General features: G+C 37.4%; 1 protein-coding gene across 7 annotated transcripts in view; it reads right to left on the bottom strand.

The window, feature by feature from the left end:
• The window catches only part of si:dkey-178k16.1 (band 4.1-like protein 1), a 60004-nt gene extending 42530 nt beyond the window's left edge, over positions 1-17474 (bottom strand). For all 7 annotated transcript variants that reach the window (XR_010802554.1, XM_066670085.1, XM_066670091.1 and 4 more), the window contains exon 1: positions 17318-17474. The gene's annotated coding sequence lies outside the window, so the exon portion shown is untranslated. The remainder of the gene's footprint in view (positions 1-17317) is intronic.
• Between the last annotated feature and the right edge of the window lie 6165 nt (positions 17475-23639).

Here is a 23639-nt window from a genome sequence, read left to right as displayed (position 1 = left end):
ATTGAATAGCCTTTGATATTTTTCTAACACTGTTCTGTGTCCTATATACTGTAGGAAAATTACTGATGTTGGCATGAACCCACTGCATTTTAGGGCACATTTGCACATTAATTGATTGGTGTTGACCAATTTACCTACATATAGTAAGAAACATATATATTTGTCTCAAAGCAAAGCAAAGGACTGGAAAGGCTATTCAGTCTTCATTTTCATCAAGCAGCATACATGTCCTGTACTATCCACACAGTCTAACTGCCTTTACACTTGTCTGTGTAGGGACACTGATACCGATCCTGCTGCTAAAAGAACAAGAGCTATAGCGAGTCATTTGATTATGGCACACAGACTGCAGAGCATAGACTGTATGACTAAACACTTGTGGACTTTTTTTTTTTCTTTTTTTGACGGGGGAGGGGACACAGTGCCATTTAGCTGCTGACAATTTTTTTTTTAAATATGTAAATAAATAAATTGTAAAACAATGCTTTGGAATTTAAACAAACTAAGTGCAAAAGCAGCCTTAGTAAAGCTTTTATTTGAGAAGAATACAGGTTGTATGATATGTGGTCTAAAAAAAAGAGTAACTGCATGTATTTTCTTAGAAATCCTCCAGATAGAGTAGATAGTAAGTGAAGGAATAGATGGCATGTTTGTGTAAATGAGCTCATGAAAAAATGCTTCACTTACTAAAAACATTAATTAGAGCAGAATAATTATAAGCAGATGAAGGATAATATGGTATTAGTAACTGTGGAGTGGGAAATCTGTGCTTAACATTTCCACAAACAGCTGCTTGTCCTAGGGTTTAGCACTTAAACCTTCAGAACCACACACATGTGGCATTTAAACAACAAGAATCATATCTTTGCATAAACAAGGGAGATTAAAAAAGGGCAATAACTGAGCACTTAAGGAGATGGAACAGTCTAGATACAGATGAGTTTCAAAGCCCCTCCTCTCCAAGAAGGAAATGGTAGAGGCATTTTAGAAAATGTGGCTTCCAATAGGATTTGAAAAAGAAGCAGCAGGGCATCTGGTCAGATCACCCCGTTCCCAGAAGAGAAAGTCCATTTTCTACACTGTACAAAAGCCAAGACTCAGGTGAGCATAATAACTCTGCTTTCAAAGCATCCACCTGCAACTGTTGTTTGAACAATTGGCACAACCTGCGGCCACTGCATGTGGATACTTTAGCACCTCCAGTTGAAAAGTGTCATTTGCATATGCATTATTAGGAATTCTACACTGGTGTGAATGAAATAATGTGTTGCACATTGCCTCCCCTGTGTTAAAATTAGGGACTTTAAGCTCCAGCATCTGTAGCAATGGTCACAATATTCTTAAATACATGCTAACAGCATCGCTGTGGTAAACAAGGTCACTGAGCAACATCTCAAAAAACAACAGAACAGTATTTAATAGTCTTTGCTTGTCTCATAAAGTAATTTCAAGAAAATTAGTAAACAAACTTGTGTTTTGACTTTTTTTTTTGACGCTGAACTCACTAAAATCTACAATCATGTCAAATTATTACTTTAAATCAGAATAAAATGTTCAAGCTGCTGTTTTTGCTGTAGTTAATAAACAAGTTACACTGGGAAACAAGTCAAATTTGTGTAAGATTAGAATTCTTTTGTTTTAACACTGTTATAACTTCCCTGCTGATGCTGTTGCTTAAAGTGCCTCTTTACTGAAATCTTCTCTTTAAAATGTATGTCCTGCCTCCTGTCATTATTTTTCCACCTGTGAATAGCTTTTGTCTCTTCCTAGTTTTTTCTCCTGTTGTCTATTAATAGCCCTCTTGTTGTCAATTTTGTCAAGTCTTTCTTCTCTTTTTGCTTTTTTTTCCCTTTCCTTCCTGTTTCTTTACTTGTTATAGTGGCTTTATTAAACTTTACACTTTATTAACCTGACGCCTCTTTATTAAACCTGAAATCAAAATAGAGATGTATTTACATTGAAAACTTATGTCCTTAGTCATGTTTCATCCTTGTGTGATATAATTTAAAGGGCAAAATTCTTCTTTCTCTGTTTTTTGTTAGTTTCCAGCCCCTGTGTGCCCACCAATTTTTCAAAATATCAATCTGCACAAGGGACAAGTAAAAATTCAAATTACACAATGACATCACTAAATGCTTCACCACTCTCTGTACTCTCTTTAGAATTTAGATTTTTCAGTCCATGTAGTTTATCAGACTTTTACACTTCTTCTTTTAGTAAAATAGCATTTAAGGTAACATTTTTTTGCACAGTGCAGTTTAGCTGGTGGAAATATTTCTGTTCTAATTTGATTTTATATGTTAATTTGTTTACATATTACATTTTTTGTTTTTTATTTGCTTATTAATTGCTAATCTCTTCTATAATTTTTTTACCCAAATAGCCAGTTTCACTATGTCAGACTAAGAAAAAAAAATAAAACATTTTTTCAAATTTAAGTTGACTTTCTAACATATAACTAAGAGAACAATTTAAATAATTACAAATGAGTATAGAAATGTTCTAATCTTCACATTAAATGCTTGATTTCTTGCTGCTATTATTATAATTATTTTGGACGGCTTCTGATGTCCTTTGCCTAATATTTATAAACTACTTCGTAAAAAAATAAATAAATAAAAGTGATTGAGAAATATTCTTAAATAAAACTGTATTCTTCAATATTTCAAACAATCTTGCTACTTGTGTTCCTCGTTGTGAATTACTGAACATCATGCCAGAATGCTCAGGGTTATCATAAAGCCCACCAGTACACTTCATTAATGTTATCTGCAGCACTACTCAATCACTGGAGCTGAATGCTTTTTCTGGTCCATCTAGACGTAATCAGCTGTCTGCGTGAGATAATAGGCAATCAGATACAGGCTAGTCTGCTCTTATCTTCTGTAAAATACCCTTCTTATTTATTTATTTATATTTTTTTTTTGCTCTAAATGCTTCTCTTCATTTACCATAAGAGGATTTCACATAGGCTTTTCATCTGTGAGAAGGTTTAACACCAGAGCTTGAGAAATCAATTAATCATAAACACAAATGTACAACAGAACAGAATGATGCTGTGTTGTCAGAGTTAGTTATTATCTCTACAGGCATATTAGTTACATATGCCTATGTGGTTATATTTATGCATCACTGAGACCAAAGTTAGAGTATAGAAGGATTTAATCTGCACTGTCTTACAGTGATTGAACACTCATATCTACTAAGAGACTCAATAAAGAATACTTGACATATTTTCCCTGCAAGAAGCTTTGAAGCTTTAAAAAGGTTTGAAGCAAAATCTGTTTAAAAGACAAGGGCACTTCGAAAGCCATAGGTTATTCTACATGCTCAGTCAGCGGTGAGTGGCCAGAATGACTTCAGCATCTAAAGCTGATCTGTCCATGTGGTCCTTCTGCCCTCTGTGTGGTCCGTGAATTTCATGTGAGTGCATGATGCTGCATGTTAACAAGTCCGCAGACAAGTCCAGGGTCAATTCTGGCATTCTCGCCATGATCAAAATTGCATTTGACACATGAGACAGGAGGTCATTAAAATGTCAATAGGAAGATCAAGCTGGCTTCATGGGCCAAAAGTGCTGCTCTGAGATATGATTGCTGTTCTGAGATCAGATTGCCCCTGGCCTGCTCCTCATGGAGCTTCGTCTATTATCTTCTCGTCAAAAGTCAGTTTGATCATGGATAATCTTGCAAAGAGGCATCACGCTCTGAATGCTGATTGCAAATGAGATGACAAAGAACCCAGCCAAGGATGGCTTATAAGAGGCAATTGTGAGCTTATTTAAGTGCATGCAAAGCTGCCTTGGGAAGGATTTATCACAAATCGAAAACACAAAACATCACCTTTATGGTCTCTACAGTGGACAGGGGATTATCAGGCGCAGGATTTATAGAACAGAGCTCTGGAAATGAGGGCACAGTCAGCTTTCTGGCATGTGGCAAGCCCATATGGACATACTGCAAAGAAACTTCATGTGACCAGTGAAGCAGCCAATTTTCCTCTTTCATTCCGGAGCCAAAGGAGCAGTACCCTTCTGAAGACTGAAAGCTATAGCTTGCACAGGAAAGGTGATGCAATGCAGAGTGATGTCCTATGTCCACTGGGGGCTTAGAGCAACATGATGGACAGCACTACTGGAGCAGTACATTCTGGAGCAGCATTGTCCTCAGAATCAAGAGCGTCCAGAATTACACTTCAGTCACATCAAATGTGTGATGCTGGGCTCATCAAGGTATGATGGTGGCAAATATAATCATATGCAATAAACTAAAATGTATATTGGCCAGGATGTAACTTTTCACTGTAGGAAAATTCACAATGCTTTTCCAGTTAATTCTACTATATACACAACAAACCCAATGATCATTCCACCACTCCAGATATCTCTCCTCTATTGCTTCATCAATTGTTTTTTGTTTAATATGGTCAGAATATTCCTCTAGTTATGTACGTATTTGTTTTTAATAATTGTACACAATGGGCCCATCATGGCTTTGCCACCAGCATTAGAACAATGCAGTCGAAGATTCTGAGCTCTTAAATAAATGCCCCAAAACCAGTGGGATGACGGGAAATAATTTCTTGCGAAATGATGGCCATGCTATGCCATTTGTCATCAACTATCTTCCCCTGCATTTTCTGCCTACAGCGTTGCTGTTGGAAAAAAGTGGGAACCATGCTTGTGAACGGTTCTCTAGCTCTGAGCACAATCACTCATCTGTGCTGCAATCTGTTACAGAAATCCATCATTCATGGCACAAAGTCACGACAGCTGAGGGGGGAAGCCACAGGACAGCGCCTGTAATGACTTGAGTCAAACATGCCAGCAGTTCACGAAAAAAAAAAAAGATTTCAGAAGAATAAAAATGACCATGGGGAAAAGCAATAATGCAACGACTCCTTTTGTCTTCTCTTGCAAGGAAGTGGGGTGTGAGAGGGAAAGTTATTTCTGCGGAGTGCACTGCATGTCTGAAAGCCTCTGTGGTGGTCTTTCATTGGGCACAAATATGGCACTGTTCCTCTCCCAGAAAGCTTCACAGTAGTCAGCTGTAATACAGTGCTTGATTGCAGAAATGCTGGCTGATTCTTACAGGCTAATTCCCTTTCTTACTGGCGATAGTGTGGCTTCTGTTAGGTTGGTAACTTACCAAGCATAAAAATGAGGGTGGGGGTGCATAATATGCCAAAAATTATCTTAGAATTTCTGAAGACATTTTCATGATGGATGCTAAAACACATTATGCACATTACATTCACATTAGTCTAAGAAGAAGCTGACATCTAAGAAGAAACTGACAGTGTTTTATTAGTCCTTTAAGTGTACAATCTTAGAGGATTTTTAAAGAAATATCACATTGTTCCGGTATTGGTTTGTACTCAAGGTTTTCAATGGATTTAACAAACACAATTAGAAAAATTTGGAATGGTATGGACAATACGAATAATAGTAATTAAAAAAATTGCATTTGACATTTAAAACTGGATGCATGCAACATACTACAAAAACATTGGAAGAGGCACAAAATGAAAGGTTTGTAGAATACTCAAGCTGCCCTCTTTATGGACGTGACTACAAAAAGTACAAATGGAGCATCCAAAAGCTCAGGCAGGGGTTGGGGCTCACAATTTTGTGCCAGATTTTTAGACAATTGTCAAATATTCAAAATAACAATTAGGTCTTACATCATCTATTGTACATAATATAGTGAAAAGATTCAAGAAATCCAGAGACATGGCTGTCAGTGTAGGCCAAGGCTGGACACCACTGCTGAATGGGCATGACCTGTGGGCCCTCAGAGAGCACTGCATGAGAAACCATTGTGTTGTGAGAAGAAATATAGCCACATGAGCTCAAGAGCACTTCAAAAACTGTTGCAGTTGTATGTGCTGCAACAGCCTGGTTTTGTAAACACACAGTAACTGAGCTTGACTGGCAAATTTGGTCAGCAAATATGTCGCAGGAAATGTTCTTATTTGCATACAGTAAGAAAATAAGATATTTCATGCTTTCTTAAATATACCATACATTCATTCCTTCCATTTAGGATTTTAGTTAAAGAACATAACTGTACCTTATCCTATTATAACTGTAGATTTTATGTGTGTTGATTTACATTTATGGAATTTTGGCAGACACTAGGGCTGGGCAATGAATCGAAAATTAATCAAAATCGATATTCAGAACTTCTAATCAACATAATCTTGTTTATATCGATTATATCAATTATTTTTACTTTTTTTTCTTATATCCCCACTGTGTGTTCCTGTACTGTCCCTTTAATACCATACTACCAAGCTGTAATCACGTGATTCTGCCCCTATCTGCCACATGGAAGCAACCTAAACGCAGAGGCAGACCAAACAACTTGAGCATCTAGTACCAAAGAAAAACACAGTGTCTGTGATTTGGACGTGCTTTATTTTGACTATTTAATACGACACTGTAAAAAAGTCAAATGTAAACGCTGAGAAAAATACCAAAGCACAATCACACACCAAATATAAACAGTGCTCAAAAAGCAAAAGGAACAAGCTACCAGCAACATTAGAAAAAATATCCCAGCTTTAATACTGGAGCATATTTACAGTACAATCCTCATCACTGAACTATGAGGGTTAAAAATGCAACAACAAAATAATCGTTCATTAATTGTAATCATGGTAAAATGTCCAATTAATCATGATAGTGGTTTGCGCTCATATCGCCCAGCACATGCTCTTATCCAAAGCGATTTACAAGGTTACTGGTATTACAGGTAGGCCAACACAGTGTTAGGAGTCTTGTCCAAGGACACTTATTGGTGTAGCAAAGACTGGTTGCACAGACCTGAAATTGAACCCAGGTCTCTCACATGTGAGCCAATGGTGTTACCACTGTACCACTCCAACCATTTTTTTGTTTTATTTTACACAGTTTTAATGTAATCTTCAAATATTCTCTCCTCCTTTTGGAGTGGAGTATGTAATTTATCTTTATAGAACACATCTGGACTTTAAAACCACTGCTGTACCTTTAAAGGTACTTTTAGTGACAGTAATGTACCTCTACCATACCTTTTTTAGTTCTGAGAATGTAGGAAAGTAGTTAGAGAGTCTAGACATATTTTATTGCATGAAAAGCAAAGGTGCCAACCTAAGATGAATAGCCATGATTTCTGATCTCTCAAATTGTTCTGCATCAATTGGTTCCATTTGGCTCAGGATTACTCTGGCAAACATTTGTCAATCATTGCAGTATATTTACCTCTAGGTAGGCATATTAAAACTCTACACTGCCAAAAGGAAACCTTATGTTAATTGTGTCCAAAAGTGCTGTCAACTTTTCTAGGCTTTATGGTATCCAGGATGGACCATCTTTTATTCATTCATTCAACTTTGTAACATCTTCATCCCTATCAAGGACACAGACAGTGCTGAGGCATCCTAAATTCACTGAACACAATACAGGATTCATTATGTGCTATGCAGGATAGATGGGCCATCAAACACTGGAGATGTATCCAATGCTGAATCCATATTTTAGTCTTATTGTCTATAAGAAACATACAACAACATATGCTGCCATCAAGACGACATCTTTTCCACTCGTTCAACAACACAATGAAAAAACCAAACTTTATACACATTACAAAGGCATGGCAGTGGAAGAAGCAGGTGCGGCTCACTCATCACCAAGGCTGAATAATACCACAATATACTTTTAACCATACTGGCCAACATAACATAGGGAAATATACAGCAGCCTAATACAGCTGACACCAATATAGGATCTACCCATTTTCCTTCACGAATATAAACACATCAATCTTCAAAGACTTGTTAAAAAGAAGTAAATTATGACCTCATCTCACTGACCATAATAAACATCAGAGAAAGAGAAGAAAGGAGAGAGACTTCTCCAGAACCAGAGTGTACAGTCCTTCCTGGTTAGTATGCATGTCCATGCAAAGCCTGGCTCAAATTAATTGAAGCATTTATATTAATGCTGCTTTCATTAGATCAATCAATCTCCCTTGACTGGAGTTTGGCTGCTGTCATAAAGCTGGTGGGTGGAGATCCTCTGAGGAAATGCTGCTGTCAATAGAAACTTTTCCAGAATAAGTGTAGGATTCAAACCCACCGACATCAATTACAGGACATGGCCTGTGCTGAAAAACACTGCATGAGGGAGTTAAATCAAAGAGCCGTCCACTATGTAAGGTTTTCCATGAGAGAGCCTTAAACCACAGAGACTTTCCCTTACATTGCATGGTTCAATATAATACAAATGCAGTCCTGAGGCATGTCTGGAAAAAAGAGGAAGCAGTATGAGGAGAGCTCTCTACCATGCTAATCCATATTAGCATCAAACCAAGCTGGCAAAGGACTACACTCTGCTCCAGAAAGATATGATGTTAATGGCATAAAAAAAAGATTATGCATAGTGCATCAGTTTTGACCTCACGGTTACCATTTCTTAAACCACTTTTCTGAATCTTGCCCTTTCTTTCAATGTCAATTATCTTCCCATTTCTAAGTCAACCTCCACTGATGAATAGTAGTAGCTTACTGCAGCCTCTCCTGACCTAAAGCAATGTTGAGTACATCGGCACACTCTCAGGAGCAGCTCAAAGTGCTTGACTCGGCTGTAGGATTTCTTTAACACCCAGCTATCTGGTACATTGCTTTGGGAAAGTGGAATGAAGGCTCCTTCTTGCCGACTGACTGAAAACACAGTCAGTAGTGTTCACAGTCATGAGTCACAAGTCCCACCAGAACACCAACGTTCCACCTCGCTGCTCTTTCACAGGGTCATCCCTGTTTATAATCAGCAGGAGAAAGCATATTTTACCCTGTAAAATCACTTGCGTTTCATTTCGATAAGTAGTGAATACGATGCTTCCATTTTTCACACATTGCACTGCCAAATCCAGCCCTGAAATTAAAGCAAAATGACTGAACCTGGCATAATCTTTTATTCTGTAAGGGGTTCATTCTAGCTGGATGTATATATACTAGAGATTGAATCTATGGCCTGATAGTGAGCAGCAGACCTAGCCAAGCAGCTAAAAATGGTAGTAACTGCAAACAGAACTACAAAGTCCATTTTTGTGTGGTTTTATGTATCCATGCACCTGTTTTAGCGAAGAACGAATGTAGTACAGAAGGAACAAATTCATTCTGTGTTTAATGTTATTTATTCTCCTATAAAGACTAACGCAGTTGCATTAATGAGCATCTAATCAATGCCTCAACACCACACATGATACATTAGGCTAGCCAAAAACTACAGACAATGCAAGGAAAGGGTGATAGAAGCATACAACTGCCAGCCAGAATGGGTTTTGGGACTTATCCCTTGCATATAGAGATTTCTCTGGATTCTTTAAATCTTTTAACATAGATGATGAAATCCTATATTGAGAAATGTGATTCATGAAAGACCCTAAACCATGCAGTATTTCCTATAATGGAGAACCCCATCTTCTAAAAATCTCTGAGACATTTATTTAAACACATATTTAACAGTATTTTATTGCCTCGTACCACCATTTTGGAATATGTTTCTCCAACAGTATAACTGATTCTCGGATGTTTTACCATGACTGTCTGTGTAAATTATTTCACTGTTTAGCTTAAAGTTGAATAATACAGTGCTCCTTGTCCTGCCAAAATGTCAGATGTTGGTTGAGGTTTTCACAATATCTCCCTCCATTCTATGTAGTGCATATTATAGGTCAAAACATATCCATTTCTACAAGCAGAGTATGCTGTATGCTGGATTCTAAAACCATTTATATCCTGCTGTAATTTTCACATCTTTCACATGAAGTCAGACAAAGCTAATGCAGCATCCTAATTGAAATATACTGGGAATCTGCATTTCTGAGGCTGTGTCAGCTTCTAGAGGTTAGGCATTTTAGACAGCTAATGTGCTGTATAGCTTTTAAATGACATATTTGCATTGCTTGTATTTCACACTACAACACACACGCACACTTTATACATACATATAAAGAAACATATACATTATCTTGTCCATGGAGTCCTACTGGCAAGGCTCTGATGCTGCTCTTTCTAATTTTGGACACATCATATTATCATAACCAATTCAGCAAAAGACTGCTAATGGTTTGTGCTAATGGCTCAACTGAAAACCTAAATCCAATCAGCTGAGGAAAAAAAGCAAATTTGATTAGTCTAAACATAGCTTTAATGCAGGAGTAAAGATAAGGATGTGGTCCTTTAAGAACATGCGGTCAAGCATCCCCTAACTGAGAGCACTTCAAGGACATTCAGATAACTGCTTAAAATGCACATCATTTAAGGATGCCCCATAAATCTCTCAGAGAATAAGTCACCCCACAAGCATTTGCAGAGTTAGACTCACAAATAATGAGAATGCCTGATAATTTTCCTCATTATGAAAATTACCAATGTCACTGATGACTAGCACTTAGCCACTCTGATCAAAGAAAGCACTGCTGCTTCATCTTTCTACAGAAAATCGTCTTCCTGATGGTGGCAACATATTTAATGGCAAAAAAATTGTGTTTACTTTCTTGGCTGTCTTCACGGATGTCACTGTCATAAAGTCATCCCTAAACTTCAGGCCTAACACCATGACAGGCTTTCAGTGTGACACTTCCAAAGAGTGGGATATGACAGCAAAAAGCTGCATACTCTCCGAACTGACGGGATAATGTGGCATTAAACAAAAGTGAAATTCTCTTTCTCAAACACAGTTGCCATAGTGACACAATGAACTGTCAATGCATAACTTCCATAAAAAATATTTGAAATTTCAGCCAAGGGACATTTCAGCTCTGACTGACATAAGAGCAACTTCTTACATCTGATTTATCTCTCTCCAACGCTGACACACAGCCGGCATCATGAGCCTCTGAGAATAAAACTGGATCCTGAGGAAAATAGTTTAAGCTCGAATTCAGGAACCAGTTTTGGTTACAAAAAGAATAAATATTAGGAATGCTAGATCAGAATCGGCTAAGAGTGCAGCAACCACGCAATCAGGCAGTTTTTTAAATACAGTTATTTGAACCAGTTTACGTTAGATCAACCTTAATTTATTCAAATACTTTAGTACACTCATAATAAATTTTTCATTTATTTTGATCACAATTTCCTGTGTGTGTGTGTGTGTATGTGTGTGTGTGTGTGTGTGTGTTTATTTATTTATTTACTATTATCCCGCATGTGTGCAGACAAGAAATAGCGTAAGATCTAGCAAACAGGAATTGCCGCCATGCAATCTAATGACAGCCATGCAAATTTCCGCAGAAATGCCTGCTACATTCAAACTCATCTTGTTCATTTCCTGCCAAACTTCAGCCATATCGGTGTGCATATTAAGACTGAACAGCACACACAGATCCACACACAGACTGTTTAGGAATGCAAGCTTTAGAGTCCTAGTCAAGAGAGTTTTTTGTGCTTCTTTTGCCAACAATGACCCCCTGGTGTGAACGTCTTAGCATAATTAATGGAAGTCTGAGGGGATGGCTACTTATTTGACTTAAAAAGTTTTTCAATTATGTTTATAAATGTGATTAAATTAATTACATCCTATTTGATTTGAAACTAGTCTTTGTAATACAATAACAGAAAGACCTCCCTAATGAAAAATTTTACTAATGATTGACATTGGCCAAGGCCTGGGAGCTACAATCAAAAGCTAATCGGGACAGTGCCAGCTTTTTGCTACTGCTCAGGCTATAAAGCTTATTAGATTCGGCTCACCTGTTGGCAGTTATCCAGCCCGTTATAAGTCTAATGTGCACAGGCTTCATCTGCTGAAGATAGACAGCACTGTGTATTTTTGTAGCACTACAGCACATAATGTGTGAATTTACACTAAGGCATGGGGGCTCCATGACTGAGAAACCACTGGACTTCAAGATACACTATATTTCTTAAAGTTTGTAGACACACGTTATAACGTTAAAAAATAAAACATTCCAAGCATCATTAAGGGCTTCAGATGAAATAAAATATAAAGATCATTGTAACCCCAGACTAAGTGAAACATGCATGTGTAAATTCTGCTCTGATAGAATGAGTAAAACTAAACTAAATGACAAAAAAAATCCAAATTCAGATCTACATATTCATCTAATACATTTCCTGAGAGCTGTCTTTTCTAAGAAAATTTTTGAACAATTAGGACAGCATCATTACAATAGAATCAATTTAATTAGCCATTCCATTTGCTTCTTTAGTAGAAAATGAAAGCTATATTTTATGCTATTTCTCAGTGCTTTGTAATAATTTAAATCACACATAACTGTCATTATGTAATAAAATATAATTTATTCAATTACAGCAAGATGTCAGTTCGAAGCAAATTTTCCAGCGTGACTGGTGACTGTATTGTTGGCATAGGCTGCAACGCATGGATTACCCTTGGCTTCCATTGCAAAGTACAAGTACTGAGACAATGAATTTGCAGCTGAGGACACATCCAACCATCATGGGTACAGGAGCCAACACATTTACTGATGACAAGATGTCTACCCCTCTACTGCCTCAGTAATAGCAAACACTCTTTAAATCTGAAGACAACATGAGACCACTTTTTTCAGGTCCTGACAATATTTTTAAAAGCGATATTAATATGTATTTTGCTCATAATTACTAACTAACGTTTTAGGGAAAAACTATTTCCATTATACGGAAAAATAATAGCATGTCCCCAGATCCCCTTAATAAAGGCTTAGCTCCAAAATTCATTAATCTCTACTGCCAAATACAATGGCCAGCCATTTCAATATGCCCTGAATACTTTTTCTTTTCTTCAAGTAACTAATAACAAAATAATTCAGCAGGGGATGAACTGTATTTATTCCAGAGGTGGACGGAAACGGAAATATGATACTGTTCTTTGAAGGGTATTATATCGACACGAATACCACTTCTTGACCACTTTTTCTTCTCTGATACTATTATTGGAGCCTTAGGTATATGCGAATACAAGTTCAGATTTTCATTAAACATGACTTTATAAGCAATATTTATTAAGCAAAATATTTTGCAACAAATATTTCACATTCTAAAATTAAATAAATAAAGTAAATACATTTTTAAAAATCCCACAACGTCACTGTGTGAATGAGTGATTTTTCAGGCTGGATTACTTACAGGATTAAATCAGAGATTTCTTTCCTTCCTTAGATCTTATCCAGCATGTGCTACCCTCTCCAGCACCACCCCCTATAAGTATTAGGTATTATGCTTTATAATTAATTAGTAATAAGTAATACAATAATGTATTTACAGTCACATTTTTACCGTTATTTAAATAAAAACTCTGCAATTTACAGTTAAAGGTGGTGTAATTATTGCTGAAGATGTAAAAATATGTAGCTTTGAATTTAATATAGCAGAAGCTACTCCTTATTTGATTGTTAAATTATTATTTGATATTTGAGTCTCCACTAATTTATGTTATTACAACTTTTAAATACCAATAATTATACATTTAAAAATCTTTTACAGGAAAAGTGCCACCAAACCATTTTCACTAGAGTCTACAGTCTGCTGAACCACATGCTAATGGAGGCATAGTATTACTGCCTGTGATACAGAAATAAGTGCCCACTTGGTTAGGAGAAAGGAGAACCCGGCCATGCATCACTATCATGTTCATAACTGGCTCTAAGCCTGGTAATAGGTGAGAAGCCCGGAGGCAATGGTTTCCCACACCTAAGGAGCATAGTAACTGATGGAGGACACTTGCAGGGATATTACCTTAGAGAGATAAACCTAAATCTGATTTTGAAAGAAGCAAACCAGCTCAAGCTCTGAATTCTCACCATATTCTCCTCTAACAAAGCTCCCTTCGCTTTCAGTTGCCACATGAAAGATGCACACAAAGCCTTTGAATTTGAGAAGCTGTTTGATAGTGCCGTGCAAGAAAATTACACTGACTCAGTACAATCAAGCCAAGTCATGCTGTCATCCTGAAGACCACAGAACTGAACTGCCAGTTGAATAATGCATGGGTTCTCAGCTTTTGTCACTGCAGGAATTCATATTTTGTTTTTCTCTGTATTGCTGTGCCAAGGGAAGGGGGAAAAAAAAGGCTGAGAGAAATTAACTTGTAACGAATCCATCACCAACCACTGTCAAAGCCCTCATAAGAGATTTCCCTCCATCCATAAGGCAGAAGAGTAGATCAAACACCTCTCCAGGCTCAACCCATATCTAATTCACACACGTTCTCCATTCCAAGTTGTCATCTCCTGGGTCAACTCATTCAGGACAAAGGACACTGTACACATCAGTGAAGAGTGATGTTCAGTTGCACAGTCCACAGAGAGTTAGAGGGCGATGGTGGAGTATTTCTTAGCATATTTCAGGCTTGCTGGCAAATAAGAGTTTACAGAGCATGCCGGCAGACCTTCATTACAGCATTATAAACAAGACAATGAGGATGAGACAGACCATAAAGTGCAAGTTAAATAAAAAAAACCATGAAACTTGTGAAAAATTATATCCAAAAAAGGGCTTGCTCAAATTGAGCCCTTGTACAAAACTGTTTTTGTTAAACACCTGAACATGGTGCCTTTATAAAATATTCCTATATTATTTTAATGGATTTTCCAGATCAAGTTAAATATATATAATAAACATTTTAAGAAATAAATGACTCATTTTTGCTCCTCCATGGTCTGAATTATTTGAGGCATTGATTTCAATATTGACTAAAAATATATTCTATATTAAGCCAATTCAGCTGATGCCATTCCTGAAGAAAAGCTTTAACACTTTGTTCCCTGGCAAGATGCATTATCATCTTGAAAAATAACTTACAAAATCTTATGAATTCACCATACCATGGGACACTTGTCAATGAAATGATTGACATTTCCCCTTGTCCTTTACTTGATATGTAAAGGAATGAATGGTGAAATCATTAGAAGGGCACCCGTCAAAATGTCCAAAGTTATCTCCTTGGCCAAAGCAGATGTGTGATTCATCCCTGAATATCATCTTCATCCAATCATTCACATGCCACAACGGCCTCTCTTTAGCCTAGTGTAACCTTGTTTTCTTCTGTAAAGGTATTAGTCCTGGATTTCCTTTGGTTTCTTGGGATAAGTACACCCACATAATTCAGTTCTGTTACCAACACTGACACCTGTTTCAACCTTTTGTTTTTTATTGCTTTTTTTTTTTGTTGTTTGTTTGGGTTTGATTTTTGTACATCTTGTATTTTTAAGGCACATTGCTTTCAATTATCTAACATGACATTCTGACACTTACCTGTGTGTTTTCTTTTTTAGAACCTTCTAAATTTAAGCAAAATATGAGATTTGTTCATTTGAGATATATTGTAAAACAAAAGCTCTAAGTGCAGTGATTTACAGGGGCATGCCTGTGAGAAACAAATCAAAGCTTGATGCACTGGAAACTACTTGGAAAATCACAGAAAGCCCTCAATCTCAATTGCCACGCTCAACAAATAGATAAGACTGAAAAGACAAGGCCCCATAGTGAAAAAATAATAGTTGCTGGCAAATAACATTGATACAGAGAACAGATGACGAACGCATAGATAACTGAAGAATAAAGGACTGGTGATGCTCAAGGACTTTGCCTTATCTTAAAACTTTAGGTTGTATGCCTGAATGCTTGTTTGCTTTACAGACTGAGTGAAAGATGAATGTCTAAATGAGATTCAGCTCTAGTCCATTGTGTAATAATAACTTACTTCATAAAGTTCATTAGTAAAATAAAAACTTACTTCATTAGTAAATCTGCTCATTTGGGCCAATGGAAATTAAATTATCAAATGTTCTGTTCGGGACAAAAACAGCTCTTGTCAGGTTTAAAACATATTAAAACAAGAGGAATACATGCATTAGAAACAGGTGAGCTAATAGTAATAATTAAAATGTGCTATGATATTTTTAACTGCACCATATTGATATCTTTAACACTGAAAGCAAAGTGACTGATTTTTAGTAAGACATTGCACGTTCATCAACAATATTTTTTAGAGATGCTGAGAAGGTCTGGTTTCACTCTCAAAGGGTGGTCTCAGGTTTGTTTGATATTTCTACAGCTTTTGGTGTGTTATATTTCTGAGCAGACAGTAAAGGTTGCAATGCTGTGTTTAGAGTAGCACAGCTACTTTGAAAGTAACTATAAGCAGGTTAACCAATAGGACTGTAACAAAAAAGGGTGCTAGAACTTAATGTAGACTATGAAAATTGGGAGGTCTTTGTCAATGAAATATATTGCCAAAATGTATAACCAACAAAAGATAGAAAAGGTAAAGCAGGATATTAAATGTACCTTCGTGTTGTGTGTTTGTGTGTGCTTTTAGCAATTAATCTGGCGCCCTAATATTTTAACAAAGGAATGGCTTTTCACAAAACAGATAAGCAAACTGATATCAAAAGAAGCAATGAATGCTGGGAAATGTAGTCTTCAGGGCTCAGTTCGTTTAATTATTCTGTATATCCGCTATGATATTTCACTTTCTCTCTTTACTCCTGACATGTTGACTAGAACTAAATGTACAATCGGGGCATTCGACTTGTTATTAAAATAATATTAGTTTTGTTCAGGTTTACAGCTGATTAGTAGTGTCAGAAATATTAAACATTTAATTGGTTCGTGTCTGTGCCTTCGGTGCCACACCCTCTCTTTCATTAAACATGAAAAGCACTACCAGCTAACGGTCACTTTCTAAGACCCTGCCTGCCGTTAACAGCACGGATTCTCTCGTGTTTATCATTAATAAATAGTAAAACTCACATTAAAACCGTTTTACATGACCTTTCAAGTGCTAGGCTGCAGAAAAGGCAGAACAAACAATCATGGAGATGGTTAAACAGAAAACTAGCCTTTGTGGTCGGTTTAACCCTCGTCCTGTGTCATTGTAATGTTACTGAGAGCTGAGGTGAATTGGGTTAACGCTAGATATAACTGTCTTAAGAAGGCTGGCTAATCTTGTGTTGTCCGACACAAAGTCACAAACAAAATATAACGTGCGGACGTGTTTCTTTTAGCGGTTGAATAAAGCAGTGTTCTTTAATAACACGGAGAAAGACTGGACGCTGACCACAGCAGTAAAACAGACCCTCGGGGCGAGGCTCCGGCCTGGTGAACAAACAAGAAAATGTCAAATGTCTACGAAAATTCAGAATTTGTGCCGCCAATCCAGAAATATCTCCGAAAACTCGAGTAAAGGACGTGCGCTAGACGCCGGTTTAAAACCGATCCGTGCAGCCAACGGTCCAGCAGTGAACACGTTATCTAGATAGGAGAGCGGCACGCGAGAACACACACAATACACCCGTAACGTTACCTGTGTTTACAGGTTCCACTGTCGGGTTTCCGTCCAAATGTCGACCATTTAGGGCTTCGTGAGCCAGCGAACGACAGAGACACCGCCCTGATGCTGCTCGTTCCTCACGGAGGAGAGGCAAAATTTGTCCAAGAGGAGGATGAGAGACAGAAAGAGAGCTGGAGAAAGGAGAGGAAAAGCAGTGATGAGAGGTGCTGAAGGGGCGGAACTCCCACAGAGAGAGAGAGAGAGAGAGAGAGAGAACACAGGCTTATGCTAAGTCTGACCACTAACCTGGCTCCACTACCTTTTACCAATCATTTAACACTTTGATTTCATTTTTTAAACATATTTATGTCCTAAAGTTTTAGACATGCCTCAACATGAGTGTGAGTCAGATGCTTACAGGCCCCCACTGTGGACAAAGAAACACAGCTTCTCTGCTACTCTGCACAAAAAGAAAAAAAATCATACAGCATCAGTACCTGAACTAACTGGCTAAAGGCCATCAAATCTTCATAGCTTTATTAAGAAGTCCAGTCTAAAGACTTTGAAGAAGAGCACAAATTCTCCTTTTTTTGTTCCAGATGTGATATGGAATATCCAAGAGGTCTACAGCAAACACGCAGGCAGAAGCAATGTCTTTCCATTTCCTCTAAGATATGCCACTGTTATTCAGTGTTGTCCATAATTACCTTACCACGTGTAGGAGGGTTCAGTTCCCTAAAATCCTTAGCCAATATGGTTCTTATCATTGTCCAGTCTGACTTACACTGATCTTTGCAGGACACCAGTTTCTCGGAAGAGTATCAACTGTCACTTATCAGTTTTTTAAGTTTTATGTCACATATCATTACAAACAGTATTTTTTATTATTATTCTGTTAAGTTTGATGGAGATCACATTTTAGAAGCCGTTCATACTGAAATCCATATAACTCCACAGGGCTTTTTACTTTAAAAAAACTAACAGTTAAGTTTGGTGTCTAAAACCTGAAATAGCCAGTCATATGTCATGTTAATAAATTATTTTGTCAGTAATCAGAACAAATGTTGTACTTCAGCAGAGGTTTCCCAGGCCTGTGCTACAGAGTTGCTCACAATTAATTTTAAAGCATGAGGACCTGACAGTTTTGATCACTTGTCCATTTCATTCATTGCTGAACAAAATGAAAAGTCAATCTAATTTAAATACGGTGCTGCCGAAAGCAAAATTGTCGTTATGATTCTTAATGAAAGTATCATCAAACAGTTGATGTAGTGTCAGGCTGCAGTTTTTGTGTTGAAAACCTCTTGCCTGTTTTTGTCTTTTGCTCACCAGGAGGCAAAGTGCCTGTTTAGCCAACTTAAAGCTCAGCAATTGTTTAAACAAACTTCATTATCTATTCAAAATTACTTCATCCTGTATCCATTCATCCATAAGACAATGAATCACCACGATGTGTTGCTTATCAGTGCAGTGGTTGTGTAATTAAAGGAATATTCTTGTAGGCATTTGACTGTCATTGTGTGAAATATTGTGTCGAACCTGTAAGTCCTGTCATGCAAAAAGAGATGCTTAAGATTTAAGTTTTAGAAACACATGTTTTAGAAACATTTTTAATTGTATTAGAATTTGCACATGACACAAGTAAACCCTCATAGACTATAATCCCCCCAATTTCCCAGTTTTGGGTTTGTTTATTTGTTTGTTTGTTTGTTGCTAGATTAGAACTTTTTGTTTTTGCATAATAAAGACATTTTAAGTGGTTTAGGTATATTTCTTGTAACTTGTTAAGGATATAGGCCCACTATTAATTAACTAAATAGAGAAAATGAGCATGCATATCAGTTGTATCAGAATGAAGTTGAACTGGTCTCTAAGGTTCTATTTACTGTTTGAAATACCACCAAAACTCACTTGTAACTCAAGTTGTTTAGTTTTGCAGCACTTTTGGTAATGCAGTTAGTCCATCCATCCATCCATTATCTGTAACCGCTTATCCAATTCAGGGTCGCGGGGGTCCAGAGCCTACCTGGAATCATCGGGCGCAAGGCGGGAATACACCCTGGAGGGGACGCCAGTCCTTCACAGGGCAACACAGACACACACACACACACACACACATTCACTCACACACTCACACCTATGGACACTTTCGAGTCGCCAATCCACCTGCAACGTGTGTTTTTGGACTGTGGGAGGAAACTGGAGCACCCGGAGGAAACCCACGCGGACACGGGGAGAACACACCAACTCCTCACAGACAGTCACCCGGAGCTGGAATCGAACCCACAACCTCCAGGCCCCTGGAGCTGTGTGACTGTGACACTACCTGCTGCGCCACCGTGCCACCCAATGCAGTTAGTCATCTCCTGATTTTGGAGACATCTCCATCTTAATTGATCTGAAACAGCTAATATGTCTATATTACCCACCTATGGAGCCGGAACAGAGCAACATCCTCATCTCAGTTCTTGCTTTTCAACTTTGAGAGTTCTCTCAGTTGTTAAAAAAAATTCCAGATGCCTTTGCTCTGCTGTGAGCAGAGAGAAAGAAAGCCTAGATTAAGACTGGAGAGCTAGCAAATGGTGAGGAAACATCATCAGAATTTTATAAAAAGTGTTTTTTCTTTTTGTTTGTTTTTTAATTAAATCATGAATGTCATTTTAAAATCTGCTTTATATATATATATTTTCCTACTATTTTATAAAAAGACAGCTGTGAAATATCTAGGGACTCAAAATCCTGAACTAAAAATCATTGTTCAAATGCTTAGCAGCTTGCAACCACATTGCAACATGATCAGTTATAGCAGTGAAAACACATCATGAGATTTCAAATTTACTTCCTGGGCTACCACAAGAGTGACAGGTCACCAACTGCTTACAAAGTGGTTCAGTACTTTTTTCCCCTACTTTGATTAAATGCTCAGATTTGTTGGTTGTTGTTGTTTGTTTTGATTATAAATGGCTGTGTGTATATGTATATGCTGGATTCATATAACTAGGTCAAGGACCAACCTACTTCTTTAGAATTACATTCCTAATGCTGTCTAAAGCTTTTTTTTCCCCCTTTTTAGTATTTGTAGGACAGGGAAATAGCTAATAAAAACACACTCATTTATTTTACATAGCAGTTGCTGGTACTTAGGCTATAAGAGGCTGTATATTATACTGAGAATGTATTACATGCACTTGCAGTAGAATAGGTTCTGATTAACTCTGCTACTGAAATGTCAGTGTACTGCACTACAATTCAAATGCATAGTTTTTAAAAACCCAACACACTAATTCATTGCTATGTAGCTTTGATTTGTTTTTATATTCCAAGTTTCCTTAATGCACCCAGTTCACTCGTAAAGTACCATTCTCAGTGTTGTATGTTTGATCAAAACATGTTCACTGTACCTGGCATGATACTTCGTACGATAACAACACTCAAGGCAGCAAGGAATTGCAACATTGTCACAGAATTCCCCTTGTCACTGTCATGTGTCTTGTTAGCTCTGGGGAATCATATAGATTTCCTTTTACATTTGTCAGGTGCAAAAGTATTGCATGGGATTTCCACATTTCTGAGCAGTGTTTCCTAAGTGACTTAGTGAGTTTTCCTTGTTTCTGGTTTTTGTTGTTTTTAGGCGATTTACCAAACTAAGATCAATTTAAAACTAAATGAGCCCAAAAAGAATGACAGTAAAAACCTCCAGAAGGAGCAAAAGTAAACCAGGAGTCACATTTAAAAGATCATTTTCAGCATAAAATGCACAAAAACAAAGATTTTTAAATTCAGGGAAGAAAAGTAAAGGAGTGGAACAAGAAAAAAAGAAAGAAAAAAGATATGAACTGAAAAAATTGAAATCTCACGACTGCAAAAAGGTTAAATGAAATCAGAAGTGGAGCGTTAAAATCCCACTACTTTCTCACTCTGCTCTCAGCTAATTATACTTAAATGTATATCATATGTAAATCAGACTGATCAAATACACGACTTTATCATAATAGTAAATTTATATATATATATATATATATATATATATATATATTCATGTGCCCAATGATTCCAGGTAGGCTCTGGACCCCCGCGACCCTAAATTGGATTAGCGGTTACAGATAATGAATGAATGAATGAATATATATATATATATTCATCCATTGTTTGTAGGTGTGGGTCTAGAGCACCGGCACAAGGTGGGAAAACGCCCTGGAGGGGGCGCCAGTCCTTCACAGGATGACACAAACACACATTCACTCACACTTTTGACTTGCCAATCCACCTACCAACATGTGTTTTTGGACTGTGGGAGGAACCCGGAGCACCCAGAGGAAACCCACATGGACACAGAGAGAACACACCAAACTCCTCACAGACAGTCACCCGGAGTGGGACTTGAACCCACAACTGTGTATATATATATATATAGTGTCTAATATCTTGAGATTCAACTCTAATGACCCCGAAGTTCTTCAGTTTGGCTGCTACAACAGCTTGGTTTATGCTAAAAACATGTTCTTATTTCACTGTGTTCTCCTCCACACACAATCAGTCTTCATATGTCAAAAAAACATCTTCATTTTTTCTTCATATGAGAAAAAAGTTTTCTCAAATCTATGAGAGGATATGTAGGAATGGATGGACAGACAAGTTTACCGGCCTGTGTGCAAATTTATGCTGCATAGACCAGCCATGCATTGACTATAATAAGAAGAGGTTACTAACACCTCGCTCAGACAGCTTGTCTAAGCGCATACAGTCCAACAGAAGTCCTCCTTACACAGCAATGTATCCTGATAACTGCCTTCAGCAAAATGGCTCAAGATTTATCCGTTATTTTTCTGTGTCACCATAATCATATTAGGCCTTGGAGATGGTCCTGTATGTTGCTGCTTGTTTTTCAGGGGACAGACTGCTATCCAAGCCCTGATTGGAGCAAGCCCAAATGTTAATAAGCGGAAACCTTGAGAGGACCCAGGCTTACAAATGGAACCTACAAATGGAAAGAGGTCAGATCCAACACACCCAGCTCTAATATGCAACTGCCGCCTGAAGACCTTTGTTACCTGAATTGTGGTGATCTCAGATGGAAAATAACAACAAATACTTAAGTGAAAATTTGTGAATAAAATAATGTGTTGTTGTATTTTTTATGCAATACAGAACAAAAAATAATTTAAAAAATGTATTGCTGCTTTTCCCAAATGTTTCAGAGTTATTAAGTGAATAATAAATCGTTACAGTATATACCTTGCACTCAGTAGTGTATAGAGCATTTGAGTAGACCTTTTGACCTGTTTAGAGCTCTGTGAACATTTAGTAGAGAATATTTTATTCCCAAGGACATACAGGGCAGAGTAAAGATCTTTGAAAATATTTCACCACGTATATTTCTTTACAGAAATATTAAGCAGAATTTCTTTTTTGCTCACTAAAACATTTTATTAAACATAATATTTTGCTTCAGTCCAAATGCGTTCTAAAGGTATGCATTAATAACATATATTAATTAATATTAAACTGTCTAGTAGATTTATAAAATAATTATACAACATTATATAATTATGATATTATTCACAAATCAAGATGACAAGCAAAGATTAACAGAAACACAAACATGATGGGAGAGATTTCATGGTGCAATTATACTGTTTCAGGCTTTAGAACAGAGGCAGTACAGGATTCTTACACTCCAATGTAGTTGACAGGCTGAATAGTACCCAAGGTCTACCACTTCACACTCTACAACACTCTGAGCCAAGCTGAAAAGCATACATCACTTATTTTTAACATGTGACACACCAACATAACGTGTTGATGTACTTAGAAGTCTACAAGCCACCAGAAAATCTTCTGTGCATTGCCATATAGTCTTTGAAACTGCACTGCAGAGGTAGATCACTTTGCTTCCAAAATATGTTCCCCAGTTTGTGTCTTTGTAAATAGGAGTGCTAAGAAACTGATCCAAAAATCCCCTGTACATAGACAGCTCCTGTTCCTTAGACAGCCCTAGATATCAAACCAATTATACATACTGCAAACGATATGGTTTTTGATCACTTTTATACTTATCAAAAAACTGCAGTGAAGAATGGGGCCATTCTGGATTAGATTACACACATCAGGACGAAATCACAATAACCCTGGACTGGTTTGCAGTGACCCTCCCCCTGAAGGGTACAAGCAGACACAGACCATGCCAGCAAAACAGCCCCCACCACATAATATAGCCCTTGGACCCCTTCATTTGCAGCAGTCTCATGGTGTAGTCCATATGCACATATGCACTTGTTAACCTCTGCAGAATACGGTGAATGGTGAACACTTTTTGCACATCCCCGTAGACCAGACTCCATGAATTTCACACCTC

The sequence above is a fragment of the Hoplias malabaricus genome, chromosome 5 (assembly GCF_029633855.1).
Source record: "Hoplias malabaricus isolate fHopMal1 chromosome 5, fHopMal1.hap1, whole genome shotgun sequence".
Classification (NCBI taxonomy): domain Eukaryota; kingdom Metazoa; phylum Chordata; class Actinopteri; order Characiformes; family Erythrinidae; genus Hoplias; species Hoplias malabaricus.
Note: the sequence above shows the minus strand (reverse complement) of the source record. Positions and strands in the feature narration are given on the sequence as shown.